The sequence below is a fragment of the Sinohyriopsis cumingii genome, chromosome 11, assembly GCF_028554795.1.
Source record: "Sinohyriopsis cumingii isolate HCF-2022 chromosome 11, ASM2855479v2, whole genome shotgun sequence".
Classification (NCBI taxonomy): Eukaryota; Metazoa; Mollusca; class Bivalvia; order Unionida; family Unionidae; genus Sinohyriopsis; species Sinohyriopsis cumingii.
The window spans coordinates 36,178,480-36,202,477 of NC_142971.1; the positions used below are offsets into that span (position 1 = coordinate 36,178,480).

The 23,998-nt window shown below is 35.0% G+C and overlaps 1 protein-coding gene across 3 annotated transcripts in view; it reads right to left on the reverse strand.

The window, feature by feature from the left end:
* Window positions 1-23,998, reverse strand: part of LOC149787914 (protein O-linked-mannose beta-1,2-N-acetylglucosaminyltransferase 1-like) — a 164,523-nt gene that overhangs the window by 16,662 nt on the left and 123,863 nt on the right. The window lies entirely within an intron of this gene.

A 23,998-nucleotide genomic window follows, 5' to 3' on the forward strand; every position in this document is an offset into this window, starting at 1 on the left:
CCTGCAGACAAAGGTCTATACCAGGAGTGGCCAACCAGGCAATCTTTGGGAGCTGCAAAATTGGATGCAGTATTGGAAAGAACTATCCATATAGTTTTTCAAACATCTAGAAAATGTAAATACGACAAGAAAAATAGAGGATTTATGACAGAGTGAGAAGATGTGTATGATTTTGTGGAGAGTAATGATAATATAAATTAATTTTTTTGAACAGTATTCAGTGTTATTCAGCAAATCTTTATATAAATAAAAAATTATACAAACCAATTATTTTAGCTATGTCATAAAAGCTGCACCACAGGCCTGTGGAAGTTGCATGTGTCTCGTGAACTATGATATGGCCACTTCTGGTTAATTACTGATTATTCTCTTCTACTTCAATTGAAAAGGCTAATAACTAATAATGATCACACGTGAAAATGTTGGAGTAGTTTAACTTTGTGAATTGTTTAAATTTTTACTTCTCTAAGGGTCCAAGCAATTCAAAATAACTGAAAAATAAAGAGGTTTACATGCATTTTCTTTCAGTATTCTTTGATGAAAATCTATCTGGAAGTATCATTACATAGAAAAGAACAGGAAGAGGTATGAGGTCACTGAGCGCCCATAAAATTATAACTGAATGAGAATGTTCCAACTTTGAGAGCTAATGAAACTACAAGGAAGTGTGGCACACTAATGACCTATGTGACCTGGGTCTAAGGGGCCTCCTTTATAACTGTATTTTCAATATTTTTGGAAAGAGAAACATTTTGGGGCTAAGGTAAGCAGCAACCATTTTGAAAGCTATGTGATGGAGTCACTGTACCTCTGGGCAAAATAATGTCAGTCAGCAGAATCAACATCAAAAATAAACAGCACAGTGAAATGCCTTAATCCAGGAACCGGTTACTTATTATACTTAAACAACTTCTGGATCTGCTACAGATCTGAGTATGTATTCATTCTATCATGACAACTGAGTTCAAAAATGGGCACGACAGAAAGGTCCTGATGTCTGAAATCAGGGTAAGCTGTGGGTGTTTCTGCCAGTTACACTGACTTCGTGATGACCAACATTGTAGTCATATGTCTCTGTATACTGATGATTTCAAAGATGGAGACAAAATAGAAGCTGCCATAGCAACACACTATGGCACCATATCCCAACTAGTTAATGGATTAAGCTTCAATTTCCACTTAAGAGATTCCAGCCTTACTAAAATCTTCAAAATGCACTGAAATCTCCGTACAATACAACTTCATCATCTTTTCGGATTTCCTGTCCATATTGAAAGCCTCGCAAAACTTTATATCTAAAAACCCATTAACATCCCAGATTTGATGGAAACATGATTTGCTCATAAAATCTGGGAAAGGTATTCTGTAATGTTTACAGCCAAGTCAAATAAAGGTAATTAAATCGTTGATGCAGTAGCCAAAGCAGTCCTGGAGTCACATGTTTCTGAATTAAAGATTCCATATACCGACCCAAAATATATAGTGGTCCCCCTCATGAACGGTCCCCTGACCAGCGATCAGAATCTCTTGGCATCGACGAGTTTGAGTTCAAAAGTACCCCTCAAGAAAGGCCGCCCCTCTAACGCGACCAGCGGCAAACGTATCAGTGCACAAATGTAAAAATTTACCCCTCACAAGCGGCCATATTTTATTACTACTATGTCCAGACCCAATATTTAATTACGGTAAGGTAAGTAAACCGATTATCTTTCACGAACATCCGATGCCTGTTTCCGGATGTCAGGTTTTTGTAACTGAAAGTGTGGACTAAAGCACGGGAGTCTGACGTTTTATCAATAGGGTAATCAGGTCATATTCCGACCATTGAGGTCGTTGACGTGAGATCGACAACTTCATCATCGAAGCCTACTACTGTGCGCCTAACTACGATACGGGAAGGATATTTTTCCTATTTTTTTTCTTAGAAGTTCAATACAAACTAATCCAAATTCTACATTTTATTTAATCTTATGTTCTTGGTTAGAATTTCCCTCTTATGAAAAAATAACCTGGGGTACATTAGGCCACTATACAGAACATTGCATACTATTGTAATTGGTCATAAAACTGGTACAATTTTTACTTTTTTTGCTAGATAAAGCATTATTTTAAAGCTACGATAACATAACTATTATATACAAATCTTTGATGACTGATGACTGACTTGGGTACTGAATACATTTTTTTATGAATGCCGCGTCTGAACTCGCGCGGAAGAGAGAATTCTCAGGCGATTACGTCATTTTGCCAAGCTATGGCCTCGTCGCATGGAAACATCTTTACGCATGTGCACAAATAAGAACAAAGAACACAGCAAGTAATTTGAATATCTTCATTGTAAACAGCAGGACGTACATCCATGGTCGGAATTACCCTACTGGTCGCAATATCTTTGACAACTCTAAGCTCTAAATTATAAAAGCACAGTTACCTATACTCTTTTTTTTCTTTGTTTTTTTTCTTCTTTCTTTCTTTCCCTTTCCTTTCTAACCAACACACAAAAAGGACTAACAGGGTCACTAAATTCGATTAGGAATACTAATATAACAAAACTTATTATTAAAATGACAAAGCATACGGCAACAGGGGACCTTCATGTGGATGAATTTAAGATACATAGACGTCGCAGGGATACCTCACAAGGCGCCAAGCGAAGTGAACAGGCTTGCGATAGAGTGTCAGAAAACCCCCACACAAAGCATATGGACAAACAAACACCAAAACGGGAACTAACAAAAGGTTACCCAATCTAACTTAAGGATTAACCCAATACTTACACCGTGAGCTGATTAAGATAAAAAAATAAAAAGAGAAGGCCTAACCCGAGAAAGGTGAAACATAACGAAATAAATTGTGGACCCATATTCGGGCACAGCCTATCTCAATTATGATAGAAATAGTTTAACGAGGAACGACACAGAATTGAACATACACATAAAACACTAGGTTTTCTTTTCTTTTAATGCCTAAGTACCCTGTTCTCTCGTTGAAATTATAAATTGATAATAATCATAACGATCATCTTTAGATTCATGAAGGAGATCTTTGAAACAAGGGAAGGAACTCTGATATGGGAGATCAAACTCTTTAGCGGACGAACAACCCTTTAGAATACACTTGGGAACCCAAAAAATACCCCATCAAAATTGAGCTTTAAACTAAAATTTTGATCTAAATCATTTTTTCTAAATAAAACAAACATACACACATTTGGGGGTAACACTAATACATAAATTTTTTTGTTAAGTGGAGGGATCTGTCTGGTGCCCCCACCCCCCAAAAAAGAGAAATCTCTGCCAACATGAAATTACCTTATTTGGTACTATAAATGTGTTCATTTATAGTACCGATAAGGTGATTTCATTCTGTCAGAGCTTTCGTCGTACTTTATTCATAAAACGTCAGACTCGTGGCTAAAGTACATATACCACCAAGGTTATTATTATATTAATGCCGACGTTTGCAGGAAACGGGGACAGTAATGTTTTGATAAAGCCTTCGGCTTCACGCAGCGGATTTTTTATTTTAACTGACGATTATGACCGGACGACATTTTCAAAGATCATACATGGATAAAGATTGAGCTTTGGGCTTCACACCATGTTTTTTAAATTGACAATTAAGACCATCCAAGATCATAACATGATCAGATAGACTAAAAGAAGATTTTGTGGATTTTCACACACACACACACACACACACACACACACACACACACACACACAATTAACCTTGAATGAAACGGTACCAGACAAAGACCGAAAAATCATGTGACACTTCTTTTTAACAAGGTATACCATTTTCAAAAGTTTCATCTTCAAAATCAAATTACAATACTGTACAATTTGCAACATAGGAATAAATCATTGCAACACTTTAACATGTCTCCATGTAAATGAAGAAATAATATTTTAGAAGAAAAAGTAAAAAGTTATTCGACCTGACAATGGGGCGAGTTCACTTGCCTAAAAGTTTTATGTTGGGAAGACTCAAAAAAACAAGATCATAAAAGATGAGAAGACTATTCTGCAGCAGTTGGAAATTGGTTTAAATGGAAAGAGAATTAGTTCAAATACAATAAAAATGTATGTACCAAGATTTAAATAACGTTTCTGAATGGTTTCTTAATGCGCATGATAACAATACCCAACTCAAATTTCACTCCTAAGAATAAGAACCAATAATCTATGTTACCTTGAAATAACTCGGCTTTTAAGACAAGAGGATCATTTTAATAATTATTGCTACTTTTAAATAAAGATATTAACTGCTTTAAGTTACATATAGCTCCCTACTATATACACATACATATACATAAGTGCCTCACCATAGTCTTGGAAAGTAACATTTTTTCAAGGTGTGTCTGTGTGTGAATTATAACTTCACCATAATACGAATATAAACAAGTTATGAGTTAGTACTGGAAAGCAAGATTGGCTGTTCCTTAACTGACTGTTAGTAATTATGTGAAATACCACAAATCAAGTTTCTTGTTGAAATTATTAAAGGAAAGTAGTGCTTCATCAAGCAACTAAAATGTCATTGCTTACCTTGATGAGCATTTCCTCATCATGTATAGCACAATACATTTATTTATTACAACCTTCTACTTCAAAAAGGAAATATGTAGGAAGCTTAAGTCTGTATGGATTCTAGCACTTCCATTACACAATGAAACAACAATTTTCGTCATAGTTTTGCACCTGGGCATGTTCACTGATGCAACTGCTATTGCACATGCCTAGTTTAGAATCAGTATCTACCTAATGACTTGGGGTCTTATAAATAAAATAAATTCTAATGGTCTATAATATGAGATTGCTGTAATTTGCATGAGCTTATACACTTTGGCTCTCCAGCCAGACCCTGACGGGCTTGTGTACTGACAAAAGGGAAAAGCTTAGTTACCTTTTAGTTCTCATCCCTCAATTGTATGATGAAGTGCAGTTACACAAAAAATGTACCTTGGCTTGTAACAGTTTTCTTCTCTGAATTACTGGTCATACTGTTCCTGATCTGACCATTTCACCCACTACTAGCTCTCATTTTCTGGAGTTTTCATGTAATGGAAGCATATTATCTTGTCATGCATGCACTCCACCAACCAGGAAACCCAATAACAGGTCAGATTTATTTGGATGTACAGTACTGCATTTCTCAAGTCATGGCAACATAAGGTGGTATATTAGAGTAAAGCAGAATGCTTACTTGGTATATTATAGTAAAGCAGAATGCTTACTTGATTGACCCTTGCCTCTGCCCTTAGAGGCCATATAAGATTAAAAGCATGGGCTATGTAACATTCCAAACAGAGGCCATATAAGATTAAAAGCATGGGCTATGTAACATTCCAAACAGAGGCCATATAAGGTTCAAAATTAACAGGTTCCACTTAGTCAAAACCTGTTCCTTAAAGTCAGGAGACATACTGAAAATGAAGTATGGTGGTGGATTACTGCCATAATTCTATGCCCATATTTTCATTATATGCTTGGATTTTCTATCAATTATTGCTGTATATTCTATTTTGTATTATCCAATTTTGTATATCTGAATGAAAATAGTGATGTAGATTAGATAAAATGCATACTGTAATTAAGGAGGATGTCACTACAGAGCTGAATTGCTTCGTTTGGAGTAATTTTTTCAAAACTGATTTAAATCTCATTCTACAGGTGAAGAAACCACTCATCACTATTGCTATTTATTTGTAGTTCTAGTATAATCTCTGTTTTTATTATTCATGAACTATTACTTTTGAAAAATATAAAAGTCACTTAATCATCAAATAATAGGTCACATTGACTTAGTTGTGGTATTGGAGGTGAATCATGGTACAAAGATATTGAGGGTGTAATGAAAGAACAGCTGCAAATAGTAAAGTCACTTAAGCGTTCAAAATTGGTCATAGTAACCTAGTTTTTGCATGATAATGTTATATTCAATGAAATTAATTAATACACCAAGTTTCACAAGTATAGGTGAAATACAGTCAAATGTATTCAGTCTGCAATGAATAAACTGCTTGAAATACAAGAGTTAATCATCTGAGTGAATTATGTTGTAGTGACAAGGTTTTTAGTATAGCTAAATTAATTACCTGCATCTAAAAGCAAACTTTCATAAGTGTAGGAGAGATTGTGTCTAATACCAGGAGTGTAAGAAACAAATGAACAAATGAATGAATTAATGACTGAACAAACAAGAGTCCCATGAAGGGACTGATGCTCTATTTGCCAAAAAGAATTTACAGGAATTCAAGATGAGACCATTTCTTCCTTTTAAGTACTGAGTGTTGAAACTGTATCTGATATTATTTAGCAATAAGATTTTAAATCTGTTGTTGCTGATGTCAGATTGACATCATTTTCATTAAGGACCAACAAGACATCATTTAGGACCTTAATAACTTGTGCACAACAGGATTGAAAATATAGACCACACGCTATAAGTGAGGGTGCGACTTAATGAGGAACTTCGTGAAAAGGAAGGGGGTGCCTTCACAGCTAGACATAAAGAAGACTGGACAGTGAGATCAGCAATGCTATTAAATGGTTGAGTATTCATTTTATAATCGCAGTGGGAATAGTTGTCAATATGCTTCTTTCTCTAATGAAACTACTCCCTGTCAGTATAAATTACTTTTATTTTCATGACAGCCAATCTTTGAATGATAATGAAAAACATAATGCCAAGAGTTTTCTACACAATCCTATACATATGTGCATTGCTGAATACCTGGAAAATAGTGTGTATTACATCACTACATTTCGTACAACAAAACAAGATTCCTTTTGTTCAAGAATTAGGTATTTGTTTCATGCAGAAACCATAAACGCTGAACTCAGTTTTGTTTAAAATCATTTTACTAGTAAAATACTGATGTCATGATTTCTTTGCAAGGAACCAATTTGTTCTAGTAAAATACGATTCTTCAATAATATTTATTCTATCAAAATACCTTAGGAGAATTACTACTACCATGTAAATCCAGCCGTCCCAGATTAAAACTGTTAGCTAAAAAAGCTGAAAGTTATCATCCCATCTAGGTGGCAGTTAGCTAGAGTGAACTCCCTTTTCAGTACCTACTGGAGTGGAAACCATGCTCTCTATATGAATGTAACTAAAGGGATGCTGGGAGGGTGTATGTTTGTTATCAGGTAAGTATCATCAAAGAAACAAATCTTGCAAGAAACAATTGATTTCTTCTTCAAATATATTACCTAATCATAATACCTTAGGAGAATAGGTAAGAGGTGCTGGGAGATACATCCCCTCACGCTGGAGAGATCCTCTCTCCCCTAAGGTATTTGAGACTGCTTCTAGATATCCTGACTGAAGAATATGTGCCATATGATAGAAAATAGCTTGAAAAGGGTACATTTTCCCTCCTGCAAATCCAGCAGAAGCTGTTGAATGACCTGGTAACATGACTTGTTGCACCATGGCTATAGGTCACATCAAATCAAGCTGAGCCCTTTGGGATGAAAGATCTCTCAGAAAAATGCTGGAGAATGTGGATTTCGATCTCCAATCGACAGCATGGATAATGTCAGCTATGGAACAGTTTCACTCAAATACTATGCTTGTGGCAACTGCTCCAACCCTGTGAGCCAAAATGCTAGTAAATTCATTTGATCTGGGGTCTGAATAACCCACTATATCCAGGACAGAAGTGTTGTGCTGATATATCATCCTGTTCCTTTTTGAGAGGTAAGATTCATGATCTCTCTTGATGCAATGGCTCAGTCCATTTTAAATATCACTTCTGATTTTGCACTGGGTCCTGACAGGGTCTTTGAGCTGAAGTGTGTAGAGTAAACAGTGATTTCATAATCATTACAAAAGTCTGCTTCCCCACTGATAGCAGCCTGTTCTTAGCGATGAAAGCCAGTACAATCACAAGTCAAACTGACCTTTCATGCTGGAACTGCATGTCATTCAGGTTCATTAATAGGGCATGTATTTCTGCCTGCCATCTCTAATGCATTGATAAAAAGCAAGTCTTATATGAATGGTGAACCAATGACATGGTTCAAATGGTGTCTTGTTCAACCAGGTTAGTACCCATGATAGGTTCTATTTTGCACACAGTGCCAACAATTTGGGCTGCGTATAATCAAAGTTGGACAGTAGACTGTCTGATATCCTCCCTTCCGTGACGATGCAAGGTGTCAGCGATCATGAAACAATAACCATTGATTGTATGAGGTAGTAACTTTTTCTAGTCGATGAGACAGAGGAGGGAGTTAGCTATATAACGTATTGATACCTGCAAAATTGTTATTAGGACCAGAAAAAAGCCAATGTCAATATGACATATTTCTAGTAGGAGTAGTGATGACAAAAAGTTTAAAAAAATGACCACCTTATTGTTCTGTTGTTTTAAGTTTGCATCATTCTACTATTTATATCAAGCAGCTTTTGTCTGTTTTGCTTGGGACTGGTTTTATTTGAAAATTATCATTGTGCCTGAACCCGGACCTTTTATCTGGGTATTTGTTTTAATATTTTATCGTGCTTCATTTCAAATGTACTTTTTTGCATTAATTTCATATTTTTTGCACTGACGGCTTTCCATAGGCTCACAGATGTACCAAACTAAACGAAGGAATGAGCGAATGTACAGTCATTACTACTAACTTGCAAAATGCCAAATTTCCCTCAAAATACAACTGACAAAGGGTTAACATACATCAAAAGAAACTAATGTTTCAAATTTTTTTAATCCAGAAGCATTGAACTAAATATATTTTCATGATTTTCCTACGATATCCACTTGGTAAGATGGTACAAAATATAATCTGGATGTATGTAATAAATCAATTTCTACCATGATTGTTTTCAGCAATTTATAACTGGTTACTCATAGTTTTATGTAATTTAATAATCCAGCTTTTTCTGTAAATGTTGTAAGGAATGCAAAAATCTTCATATTTATTATTATTCTTAGGTGAATATACTCAGCTTGGTTATTGTGTAGCTCCCATCTGAAATATGTTGACAAAATGAATTATAGATACAAACTTTCTTTTGCACAATTCAGTTTGTTACCATAAAACAGAAAAGTACAAACAAGAATCCCTTAAAGGGCTTGTTTTAGTGGTTCAGATCTAAGCAATTAAAATTATCTGCAAAGGAAACTAGACTAATATGCCTTGCCTGAGCTTGGCTGGGTTGATATGAGTGAAGAATTTCCTCGAAAGGACCGAAGCTCTACTGGGCTAAAAGAATTAAACCAAGGAAAGACCACTTCTTTTAAACTGCTTAATATTCAAACCACCTTGGATATTCCTGAGAAACTCCAACATAGTAAATTTGGAAACAAAAATGTTTAGTTAAATAATGAATTAACAAGTTCACAAGATATGTGTAAGTAAGACACAAAATTCTTTGCCGTGGCTGCAAATAGCAACATGGCACTATTGATAGAAAATCATTCAGTTTGTCTCAACCAATATCAGGGTATGCAACACTGAGATAAGTTTCATGAGATCTACAACTATTTTCGATTACTGTTTATACTCATTGTGATATTCATTGTAGGATCTTCAAAAAGAGCCAACTCCGAAAAGGAAACTTAAAAAGAAGGTGTCAAACCTGCAAATAAATGGATAAAATATTTTCATGACTTAGGCTAGATTTTGGTAAAAATAAAATTCATAAATACTCAATGCCCAACTTGGTAATATTATACCATATCACTTACATATATTACATTATCCAAGTCATTATTTAACAAATCAAGGTATATCTGATCTCAAACCTTCATATGTCTTTAAAGTCTATGGCATACAAATCGTAATCTGACAATAATTTGTCTTCATTGTTTTTCACACTGACCACCAGTAAGTAACATTATATATTGTCAAATCTGTCTTTTTCTTTTGTCCCTACTTTATGTTTTTCATTTTTTGCATGAGTTTTCTTTTTCTTATATTATCTATTTTCTCAAAACCAATGCTTAAATTTTCATTATTTTATTTTGTTCACAGTACATCTAAAGAAAAATCAAGATGTATGTATATTAATGCAATGTGGACTGTTTGCTATGATTTTGGTGGCAAACCCTTGTCTCTGCTTGACCATAATGGCACCAACATCACTACTAAAGCCTTTTAGTTTACCCAAACATCAACCCTCATGAGGAAATTTCACAATAAAGATGTAAACAACCTCAGACTTGGACTTTGCATTGGAAATGTCAATATTTTTCTGGATGTATTTGTAAGCAGAGTTAAGTCTGGTTTATTATCACACACAACCATTTGTTTTGAAACTAACACTGAAAATATATCTAACTCTCATATTTTACTGATTACATCTACATGAATATTATTTTGAAAATCTTCTAGTACCACTAGAAGTGAAAGAAGAATTTTTGGCAACACAGATGTCTGATAATGATTTGAAAATTCATTTAAATTCTATATTTTTATCAAACTAGTATATTACTTAATGGGTATATCTTCTGTTACCATCCAGTAAAATCCTTGGCAATATAGAGCCAAGCAAATAAAGACATTAAAGTCAGATTTATGTATACAAACTAAACCAGATATGGCAACTCCCCAAGATATGTAAACTGCTAATACATAAACTCGCCAATACATAAATGAACTGCCTGGTCTAGGCTTAATCTTTTTGTCATCTTGGAATTGAGTGCAACCATAGGATATAGTTTACCTTCTTCTCTCATGTACATTTGTAAATAATTTCTGTTGAATTTTTCATCATCTTAAGGGTTTTTCTTGTGTATTTTTTAAAGTTACCCTTTACCTAGATGTCAAACTGTAAGAAAAATGGTAAAACCCAACTTACATAAAAGCGACTTATGTAGAGGTCCCAGAATGTAACCCTTATGTATCTAGTGGTGTAATACAGGAATGTAACCCTTATGTATCTTGTGGTGTAATACAGGAATGTAACCCTTATGTATCTAGTGGTGTAATACAGGAATGTAACCCTTATTTATCTAGTGGTGTAATACAGGAATGTAACCCTTATGTATCTAGTGGTGTAATACAGGAATGTAACCCTTATGTATCTAGTGCTGTAATACAGGAATGTAACCCTTATGTATCTAGTGCTGTAATACAGGAATGTAACCCTTATGTATCTAGTGGTGTAATACAGGAATGTAACCCTTATGTATCTAGTGGTGTAATACAGGAATGTAACCCTTATGTATCTAGTGGTGTAATACAGGAATGTAACCCTTATGTATCTAGTGGTGTAATACAGGAATGTAACCCTTATGTATCTAGTGGTGTAATACAGGAATGTAACCCTTATGTATCTAGTGGTGTAATACAGGAATGTAACCCTTATGTATCTAGTGGTGTAATAAGATGGCCAAGACCTTCTCAGTGTGAACATCATCAAGGAATGCATGACAGGTGAACAATATGTACCACCATTGGTCTTGACAATAACATGGTCTACAGGTAGGGTTTATATTTCTTGTAACTGCCCCTCACCCACCCCATTCCAAAAAATGGTGGTAATTTTCTGAATATAGAAGATATTTTTGGAAATAAATGTAGGACTTGAAAATATAATGTTAAAGTTTAGTGCATCTGGCAAATTTTCTCCACAGTTGTTCTGATATGAGTGTGAATAATGCATCCAAGAATATAACCTGCTAAAAGGGTACATATATTATCCTACAGGAACTAACTTTAAAAAAATTATTATAACTAGATTTATTTGTTATAACTGTCTGATTTGAAAATGTCTGAATGGAAAATATCAAGCTAAATGTAGATGTAGAATAAAGAATTTTAAATTTGATAGAACATAGTATTAAAAAATTACCTTAACAAACAGCAAAGACCCAGATCTGCCAGCATATTATATGATGAAAAATCTGGGTCTGTGCAGTTTGCAGTTGAGTCCAACTTACAAGTGAGTATATATGGTAGCATATTTCCCCATTTATGTGTACACACAACTGAAAAAAACATATACCCAGGCCCTGTATTCTTGAAAATTGTTAAAGTGTGAATTTCAGGATCAGTTTGAAAATTGTTTAAACATGAAACTCGGGCTCAGATTAAATATCCCAATATTAGATGCGACTGACAGAGTATGACCAGGTAACATTAATGTTGCACAATGGAAACCAAAGTAAAAAAAATCTTGATAGATGAAATCAACATTACTGAATGTTTCCAAACATGAACTTGAGCATGAATTACATATTCAAAAAGTTTTCAGAATATGAGACCTGATCTGTCAACTATATAATGTGTTGAAAAAAAGAAGTCTTATGTTATCTGCTTTACTTATGATTCCTGATCAATAGTGTTCCCCTTGATCTGCCAGCATATAAACTTACATCAATACTGAGCAGCAAAGCAGACAAGGTTCTGGAAAATCACAGGTAACTTTAGAAAATTTCACACAAGAAATAAGAGCAGTGTCAAAAATCTTATGTTAGTTTAGAATTTTTTAAATTTTGCACACGTTTTATTTTATACATTGATTTTAGAAGACCTGGATGCTAGGAGCAAATTTTCTTCATCTATATTAATAATCTGCTTATGATGGGGTTCGTAAATACTGATTGCAGCATAAGCAAGACGAGAACTTGTGAGGGAGACAAATTTGGTTAGCATAAAAACTGTCACTAATTCTTAAGAAAAATAACCTCCATTGTCCTACAAAGGAATATTCATCAAATGAATTTTAAATTTTAATAATCTTAGATATCAAATTTCAAGAATTCAATTAAAGTTTTTAATTTCTTTTTATAGACTTTTAATATAAATCAAGCTGATATACAGTAGTCACAAATTCAAGCATCAGTAAAGTTGGTGATGCCTTCCTTTCAAGGTCAGACTACATAATTCAATAATAAGCAGATACTAATGAACTCAAGGTTCATAAGAAAAATAGTACTCATAAACAAATACAGCTAACCCTGTAAATACGTTTAAATTAGTTGATTCCTCAACACAGAAATCTTAAATGTAAGCATACACTTCTTTGTCAACAGCACATGACAACAATGACCAAGTAAAACTTGTTTGCATTATTAACCAAGTTGGCACACGGCAATCATATGGTCAAAGAAAACTATCTGAATAAAAAATAAATTATCAACCTCCCAGAAACAGAAAATGGAATATGCATTTTATGAGGATTTAAATTTTTAAATATAACACTGCAAATTTCAAAGAACAAAGTGCAGAATAGTCAAAATCATGCAAGCTGTCTACAGTCTTATTTTAACAAGAGATCAGGCTGACCCTATTCTCAGATGTTACTGTGATAGTAGACACATTATTAAAATCAGCTGGAGATGTACAAATTAGTTAGTTATCTTGAATGTGTTATCATGTCAAGAACTATTAAGGCATGCCCTTGATATATGTCTAAATAAAGCCTGTAAGGAGAGTATTTACAAAACCTTTAATCCATTTGATTCAACCAAGTTCTCAATGCCCAAGGCACTTGACACGAGATTCAGATGTCTCGTGCTAGTAAAGTTAACACTTTCATTCTTACATGCTAATGTCCTTCTCTTTTATTGCCATAAATATCAACAATAAATGGTCATTTTAACATGTAAGATGTGCAAATATTGTATGTTCAGCATTGCTGGACATCTACAAAACAGAGTCTATGTCATCATCCAGTTCTTTAATTTTCTTGTCAAGTTCAATAAAAGATGTGATCCACAGACCTTACTGCATGAAACTTTAGGTCAATGAAACAATCTATAAGAGAACAATACATGACCGTTGCCATCAGTACACAGAAAACTGACTTGATAGTTACATGTTTGCTACATTGTACATGTACGATGTCTATGAACGGAACAACATACCGCTCACTGACAGTATCCCAATATAGATGGATGGGAAAAACTCTGCATTGGCATAAGGAATATTCAAAAATATCAAATTTGATATCTATTGTGCCTATTGCCTCTGTCTAAAGTATAAAATGATAAACAGCACCATCCTTGTATATCAAGCAAAGACTTCCTAGTTTGTGTTCTATAATTAGCAATGTTGGGCTTCAAAATAACTTTGGCTAGATCAGTGACATATCTGTGGAGTTCATTTAGGCTATCTTTGTTCTTTTTTCTTTATCAAACAGTTTTTCATGATTACTTACAAGATTTGGAAATAACTTTATTTCTCAAAATTTTTCTGATGGTCTGGATTCCATGATTCTATTGGCAAAGAAAGCAACAGCCATAAGCATTTTGTGGGAATTTCTGACTGGCTGTATATGATTCGCTGACTTGCATTCTTAGCATGAATCTAACATACTGGCATGTGCTATTACATCCAAGAATGCCCCTGCTTTACTAATGGGGATATTTCCATCAGATGGTACTATAAACTGACCATGTAAATAGTGGTTGTTTAACAGGGATGTTCTGAATGCACTTGTATGAAGCATGCCAACTGTGGGATTTACAATTTATCAATGGAATTTCACAACCATAAATATGCTGGTATTGGATGGGGTAAAATGTACTACACGTTAGCAAATAAATAAAATTGCAATATTACATGTAATTTCACCACAAAACACAAAACTAAAAATTTGTCTTGCAAGAAATGATACTGATATTCATTATGCTAAGTACCAATAACTTATGGTACAGGAGTGAAGTCCTCCTCCTAAGAACTACTTCAAATCAAAGAAAATTCTCCCAAACTATAAGAATAATAATATTATCAACAAGATTAAATCTGAGAAATAAAAAATGTTTCATTAATATCACAGTTGCTCTTCAACTCTCGAGAAGATGTGTTTTATCAACTGTAGCACTTAGATAACCAAAGAATATAAATAGACTGATAAGAAAAATAAAAAAGTATCTGCTGTGCACTACAAAGAAATCAACATAAAGATTGCTTACTCTGGTTCCACTCCCATTGTATATTTTGCATAAGGTTGAATTTTTAAACAAAGCTGGATATCGATATTTGATGTGTTATTTAAAGGAGAATCAGGAATGTTAATGCTAAGATAAATCAGTTTTGTTTAAGCATTCAACATGTGCTTGCTAGTATGGTGGGTATCTAGCTCAGTATGATTACCTCAGGTTTCTAGTGCAAAACTTGGCACTCTCAGTGAGTGATAAAAAAAAAAGAAACAAGAGAATCATGAATAGTGCAGTGTTTAAAAGCCCTCTGTGGAGGCATCAGTAGAGTACAGTTCACTTGGGGGATTACTGACCAATTGGTTTTGATAATCTCCATACCTTTGGTCAAGATACTCAGTTGACTTGGGGGATTACTGACCAATTGGTTTTGATAATCTCCATACCTTTGGTCAAGATACTCAGTTGACTTGGGGGATTACTGACCAATTGGTTTTGATAATCTCCAAACCTTTGGTCAAGATATTCATTTGTAACTAAACATAATGTGCAGAAACCATTATTTTATATCAGACTTGCCAGGACTATGACATGTTAACTTTAGTTCCCAAAATCTATGGCTTTCTGAAGCTAGCCATCCACAAATGTTTGGTAAAGGAAATTACTATACAGTAAAATGTGTTCTGCAAAATGCCTTTCAGCCACAATGACAATGACCTTGGATCTTTTAACTCCAAAACCAACAGACCTCTTCCATACCTGAATGCAAGCTATCCACAAGCTTTGGTGATGATACATGTAAATGGTCAAGAACAGACCTTTTTGTGCAGAAACCATTTTCCATATTTCAGTTACATTGACTTTGATCTTTGACCTTTCTGACCCCAAAATTAATAAGCTTCTTTTCTCACTCTATGTATAAGTCATTCATAAACTTTGGTGAAATACTGATTGAAAACTGAAATTTTAGTGCAGAAACCATTTTTCTTCTTTCAGTGCCAGTGACCTTGACATGGATCATTGACACCAAAAGTAATAGGCGTCTTTCTAATCTAATGGGTAAGTCCTTCACAAATTTACGAGACAAGATGGTACATGGTCAATAACTTATATTTTTTTTGCTGAAACTGTTTTTCTTCTCTCAGTCGGTGACCTTGAGCTTGAACCTTTGTATCCAAAATCTATAATCTTCTGCTTTAATCCATGTGTAAGTCACCCAAAAAGTTTTGTCCAGATCCTCAGTGATAAACTAATGCTACTGTACAGAAACCAATTTTTTTCTCTTAGTCTCAGTGACCTTGATCTTTGATTTTTTGATCCCAACATTAAAAGTAATTCACAAATGTTATGTGAGGTACATAATCAATAACTGAAATACTTTTGCAGAAAACATTTAAAACATACAGTCAGTGATCCTTATCTCTTCAAACTTTCGACCACGAAATCAATATGCTTCCTTGCCCCAAACACATGCTATAAATAAAATTTTGTACTTGTCTGCAATGAAGAACTAATGTTATTATGCAGAAACTATATTTTCTTCCAGTCGATGATATTAACCTTTGACCCCCAAATTGATAGGCTTCATGCTCACTCCAAATGCAAGCCATGCATACAATCTGGTCCATGCATGTGATGTAAAAATGAAGATTATTGTGCAGAAATTTTTTCTTATTTCAGTCACAATGCCTTGACTTTGATCTTTTTATCCCCACATTTATAGCTGTCTGTCTTTTTATGCATGGAAGAACTTACCTGTGAAATTGGTGAAGACAGGTGAAGATATGTTGTGGAAAATGAAAAGTTAATGGATAGACATAAACATACAGATGGATAAACAATCTGGATCAGTACAAATTTTAGAAGTCGTAATATATACTAACTTTAAAAAAATGAAATAAAACAAGTTTAGCTAGTCAGACTGTTTTTAATGGTTTCCTTGAAATAAGCAAATTCAGGAACTTAGTATCCATAAAAACTAGTTTAGGAAAAATATTTGTCACAACAGGACAAAAACAGAATTTTAGCCATTTCTGAAGATTTTTCTTGTTAGTTCACAAGCTAGAATTAAGTGAGTGCTCAATAATTTTGACTGAAAAATATGATAAAACCATCAGCTAGCACTGAGATATGTATTTGTATTACAACAAGATAAAATCAAAGCAATGGTAAACAGTTACTTTCATCCAGATTTCCAGATATATCCAATACATGTAATCAGTTTCCCCAGTGAAATATAAATAATCAAACTATAATGAATGAACAGCTCGAAATACAAAAGTCTCTCAACCATAAATATTGGCTCACACTGACCTTGTTTAGGTATGGTTGAGTTACTTTTATCTGAATGTTATGCACATACTGCTTTTAAAAAGTGAAGGTGAAATACAGTCCAAGACATTCAGGGTGTAAGAGACTGCAGCAGAAAATACAGAAAAAAGTAAAGTGTGGAAACTCAGTCCCATTTGACCTAATTCTTGTAAGACTTGATAACTCTCCCTGAGAGCCATTCCCATACAAAAGTTTTTTAAGTGTAGATGAAATAGGGTCCAAAGTATTCAGGGCACAAGAAATGAATGAACAAATAAACCCAAAAGGAACAAATCAATGAACAAAACATGGAAGCAAATTAATACAAAAATGAATGTGGTCAAAATAAATAGTCCCCTCCCAAGTTCATTGGCAAGTTGATAAAAAGTTATATAACACAGAAGTACGATTACAACCATAACTTCCTATACATTTTATTTCAATATGCACAACAGAGCTTAATTTGAACAAAAATACAGAAATAAGATGAAATACTTGAGTCCTGTATCAAGGAAATAATTTGTTTTACCCAACTGGGTCTAGAAACATTAACGCTAAGTAATGTAAAAAGTGTGTGTGTGTTATTTGGATTTTTAACATGTTTAAAAAAAAAGTCATATCACCATGCTGTCTGCAGTGTGGCAGGTTATAGTGATGCCTAGTACTGGGGCATCATGCTGCAGAAATGTAGCATGATGTCCCACCCAGTCACATTATCTTGACACCAGTCCTAACACTAACCTCTTAATGCTGAGTGGTTTATGAGGTAGCTGTTAGTACAAATTTTAGAAGTCTCTGGTATGACTCAGTCAGGGTTTGAACCCGTGACTTCTTGCATATGAGGCAGACGCTCTAACCTTTAGACCACTGAAGCAGTCTATGTTAAGTGAAAAAGTAACACACAATATAAGGGTTTATAATTAATAACCAAGCACTATAATGTCCATTCTTTTTTAACTTTTATGATTACGGTACGTTATCATGCATTAGTAAAATTTTGCAATATGTGAATTCCCTGACTTAAAACTGAACTGAGGACGTATGGATGGATGGGGAAGGATGGGGGTATGGAAATTTAGACAAGGATAATGATTTTACATTTTGTTTTGGGCACAGAAACAAGGTTCATTAAAAATGTCTGAAAACAATCAACCAGGGGACAGAAGCATTCAAATAAAAATAGGCAACAAACCAATGACTATGCATACACTCACCCATAAGTTGAGTCCAACTGCAAACAATAAAGATCCTGATCTACCATACCATAATGCATCTGCAGATCAGGGTCTATGTTGTTTGTTATACTGATAACTTCTAACAAACTGCACAGACTCAGATCTGCTGGCACATTATGCAATGGCAGATATGGTTCTGTGCAGTTTGCATTTGGACTCGTAAGCGATATACAGTACACCGTAATCCCAATTTTGACTGGAAACATGGTCAATTAAAAATCAGATTAATTAGTAAATCTGACAGTCAATCAGAAACAGTTAAAAGTAATGCAAAGTCCTCGTGATTAAAGGCAGAGGTTCAAAACTGGTTGGTCACTAGTAAGATGTAGGCAAAATGTTACTCATAACTGTGATTGGTGGAAATAAGTTACCTACCCCTTGTCATGTGATGCAGAGAACGGTACCATAATATGTTCATTACAGTTCTGATAATGCAAATATTATGCAAAAAAAATTCTATATATGTATCATTATTATATATTCTGAGTCCCACTGGTTTAACACAGGAAGTAATCCAATAAAATTTCTTGCACAAATTGTTATCAAAGTGTACATATTATGAATGAAGTTGAGTCAAAAATAAAATAAACATACCTGCTGCAATACTTATAGATTTTCCCCCACTGCAAATAAATTTGATTCTACATACTGATGCTAACTACAAGTTAGAGTATGTAAAAAAATAAGCTGCTGGCTATTTTGGGTGAACTGATTGTTTTGCCATAGCAAACATGCCAATTTATTAACCACATATCAATCAAACCTGTTCACCTAAGATACCGGACACTATATGTGCAATAACTGTGACAGATTTTAATTTGTTCTTTTGTGGCGTTTTAATCCATTTTTCATAAGCTGTATATGGCAGCCATTATATCTGATGGAGGAAGGACTTGGAAAGACCCTAGATAGAACCAATGACCCTTGGAGAGCTACTGGCAAGCTTTCTCACATACCCCATAATGTTGGTCCAGCTGAGACTCAAACACAAGCAGATAAAGGTGAGATGAGTGTGATCTGTAAAGGAAAGCACCTTAGACCACTCTGCCACCTGGGACCTGTAAACTCACCTTAGACCACTCTGCCACCTGGGACCTCTAAACTCACCTTAGACCACTCTGCCACATGGGACCCTTAAACTCACCTTAGACCACTCTGCCACCTGGGACCTCTAAACTCACCTTAGACCACTCTGCCACCTGGGACCCTTAAACTCACCTTAGACCACTCTGCCACCTGGACCTCTAAACTCACCTTAGATCACTCTGCCACCTGGGACCTCTAAGCTCACCTTAGACCACTCTGCCACCTGGGACCTCTAAACTCACCTTAGACCACTCTGCCACCTGGGACCCCTAAACTCACCTTAGACCACTCTGCCACCTGGGACCACATCTAGACTTAGAAATATTAGTCACAAATAACTAAAAGAAAATCATACCACAGCAAGGTTTTAAAGGAAAATGGCTGAACAGAACATAAAATAGAATGCTGACAAAAAGTTTTATTTCTTCTGTCTTCTATTATGTTATGTAAGAACTTAAAGCTCTGTGATATGAATGTGACGTGAATGCTTTGAGGTCAGGAATACTTCATAAATATTTCCCCATGTGTAACTTAAATAACAAATGTATTCATAATTTATAGACAGAAATCTTATTAGATGAAACTTAAAGACACATTCATTCTATACAACTGTAATAGTTCATAACTGACATATGTTTTATAATGTAACTGGCATAACCGTGACTTCCTTGTTTTGTTGGCTACAAAAATAATATTTAGTGCCAATGAAACAAAAATACAGACCTTACAATTACTGAACCAAAATTCTGAGGAACTTACGTGCCAAAAAATCATAAACTAATAAAACAGGACAGGCATTAATGTGTTACTATAATTCGCCTTCTTTATACCATAGCATAATTTGATTGACCCATATCCTTTTCTAATTTATTGTACTTAAATTTCATAATCTGTGCCTCAGGCAATAATCTATCATTATCAGATTCACTTAATAATCAGTGATTGCTCAGAAAATAGTAAGCATAATGAAAATGATTCAATCCTCTGCTCCTTCCTCGAAAGAAGTTAATTTATCAAATGGTATTCAGACACTTGCAGATAATTATCTTGTATTATAATCTGATTTTTACTAAAGACTGGGAAAATAAATGAAACTAAATTATAGCTTTCACTGTTATATGTTTATGTGCATGATACTATAGCTTCTGCACTTTATTATTCCATGGATTTTACACAAATTTAAGAATAATCAAGCTGCTAGAAAGGAAATTTGTAATTCTGTACTGCTGGTGCGTGTGTGTGATTTGGATTTTTAATGTAGCTTTAACAATTTTTCAGTCATATTGCTACGATGTCTGCAGTGTGGCAGTTTATAGTGATGCCTAGCACAGGGGCATCATATCGCAGACATGTAGCATGATGTCCCACCAAGTCACATTATCCTGACACCAGGCCGACCAGTCCTAACACTAAACTCTTAATGCTGAGTGCCTAGCGAGGCAGCTGTTAGTACCATTTTTGTAAGTCTTTGGTACGACTCAGGTGGGGATCGAACCCAAAACCTCCTGCATCCAAGGTAGACACTCTAACCACTAGGCCACCAGAAAGGTCATCTGTACCTCTGGTCATATCTTAAAGAGTTAAATTTAAACATACTAAACTCCCTCTGTATAATGATCTTCATTATAACAGTTCCTGTTACAAGGTATGAATGATTACAGATCCCATTTTATTAAGTCTGGTTTGTTTTTGTGAGGTTTCGTGCCATTTCCAGCACATAACAGACTACACATGGTGGGCAGACTATCTGGTAGAAGAACTTGGAAAGACCCTGCAAAGAACCAATGACCTACGGGAAGCTACTGGTCAGCTTTCTCACATACCCACAATGTGGAGCCAAGACTCAAACTCAAGTGAACAGATGTGAGATGTGTGAGTGATTTGTAAAGGTGAGAGTATTAGACCACTTTGCCACCTGTGTCCTGTACTTTATTCAGACATGATTTTTCTTCGTTTTAAAGTGGAATTCCACTTTTCTCTAACTTGAATCAGATTTTTCTCGATATAGTCCATTTTTATTATCATCTCTGATCCAGTTTTTTAAAAACGGTCTGTTCGGTCCTATTCCACAACGACCCTTGTAACGTATTTGTTCCATATATTAGTTAGCCCACAACTCTCGTAAAGAGTATTCTGACTGGTCAAAAGTTTAAATCTTTGTGTAATGGAAACTGATGGCAATGGAAAGAAGAAGCGTGCTTGCAAAAAATGGCATCCCGAGTTGTTGAGAAAATCCATGACACGAGAAGTTTATATAAAGGTTTAAAAAATGTATGGAAATGAGAATGACTGGAGCAAAAAATAGACGGAAATTTAGTTGGTCAGTTTATAAGAAAACTGAACATTAGAGGACTGGTATTTTGTGACCTCTGCTCTACGGTAATCGTGGTTGAAAGTGTTTGGAACAGCACCTACAAAAGAAGCTGCATGCGGAAAAATCTGAGCTCAGAATGCATCTGGAAATAGTGCAATTAATTGCTATAAGAAGAAAGATTTATTGCATGAGAGAACAGATGTAGCTCTGTCAGAATATGTGCACTGCACGTCGCCAAGCACCAGCTTGAAAGGAAAAAGGCTCTCATTGAGAAGGAAAAGAAACGATTGCACATGGAGCCAAAAAATTCAGTCAAGAAGGAAGGCTAAAGAAATCTTTGCCAAAGCTGCAAAAAGAGCTCCACTGGCATATCAACAGGTTGTGTCCATTGGAGAAAAAGACAAGTGAATGTATGGGATTATTTGTATATAGTTGATGTACTTGGGTGTTTATTTTACAGATTTGTTATGAAAAGAGATTTGCTGCAAAAAGTGAGAAATTACTTTGACTTAATTACAATGTGAACACTGACATGCACATGAAATGACTTCAGCATCAACAGTATTGAAGAAATTCATGTGACAAAAAATATTGTGAAATTATTCAAGTTGAAAATTTTTGGTAAGTTTGTTAGATTTTCAAATGATTATTTTGTTATATATTAGGATATATTATGATCATAAGTTGCACCAGGAGCATTTATGTTTGTGAAATGCATTTTTGACCCCCTGGACCCCCAGATCAGAGGCACTGTCCCTCGAGACCCTGCAGACATTTAGCATCATGACCCACCCATTCACGTTATCCTGACACTTGGTCTACCAGTCCTAACACCTTTAGAGCTACTTTTATGGTTCCCCATGATAAATCTATTGCTAAAGTCAATGAAGTACTTATAGTGCGAACCCAGACTAGAACACAATTAAACACCTACAATGCAGACCCACACTAGGGCTACTTTCATGATTCCCAATGGTAAATCTATTGTTGATGTCAATAAAGTACATACAATGCAAACTGACACTAAAGCAAATTTCTCAGGGTTCCCTATGGTAAATTACATTGTTGATGCCAATGAAGTAATTTCAATGCAGATCCACACTAGAGCTACTTTCATGGTTCCCAATGGCAAATCCATTGTTGATGCCAATGAAGTACCTACAATGGAGACCCACACTAGAGCAAATTTCTTACGGTTCCCCATGATAAATTACATTGTTGATGCCAATGAAGCACCTACACTGCAGACCCACAGTAGAGCTACTTTCATGGTTCCACACAGTAAATGGATTCTTGATACCAATTAAGTACCTACAATGCAGATCCACAATGGAGCACAATGAAGTCCCTACAATGCAGACCCACACTAGAGCTACTATCATGGTTCCCCATGGTAAATCCATTGTTGTTGCCAATTAAGTACCTACAATGCAGACCCACAATAGCACTAAATCCATGGGTCCCGATAGTAAATCCCCATGCTTATGTTGCATATTCTCACACCATTAACACTACATTCATTATGTATCCTCCCACTGTGAGTGACTGTATAAGTTTGTAAAAGAAAATTAAATTGTGACTGTAATGGAAATTTTTGTATATATGACCTCTGAACCCCTCCACTCAAAGGGACCAACTAGTATACTACTGTCGCAGAATGACTTTTAAATGCATGGGCAAACATACATCATGTTTGGTGAGTTTCTATTCAGTGTTTACTAGAAGGAAACAGAATTATGGACAGATGATAATCGATGATAAATCAATGGGAAAATAGAATCATGGACAGATGATAACCAATGAATGGATGGGACATAGAATTGTGGGCAGATTATAATGGATGAATGGATGGGCAGACAGACAAGTAGACAGACAGACAGGCAGAAGGTATCATAATATTCTGCCACTTAAGAATGGGGATAAAGATGGCAGAGACCTTTATATGCCAATAAGGTAAATCTGACTGAAACCGAATGTGTCAATTATTTATGAAATATGCACTAACTCTTCACTGCAATGAATGCTAACTGTTTATTTTTTTTCTTTAACCTTGAACTGGCACAGGTATTTTAAAAGTAGTTATTTTGTTTCTGTAAAATAATTTCACAAAATTAACTTTCCAAGTAATGAAATTTCTGGATATCACCATTAAATGTGTATATTTGGTAAGTTTATTTTGGACCACTGTCAGGCGATCATCTCACC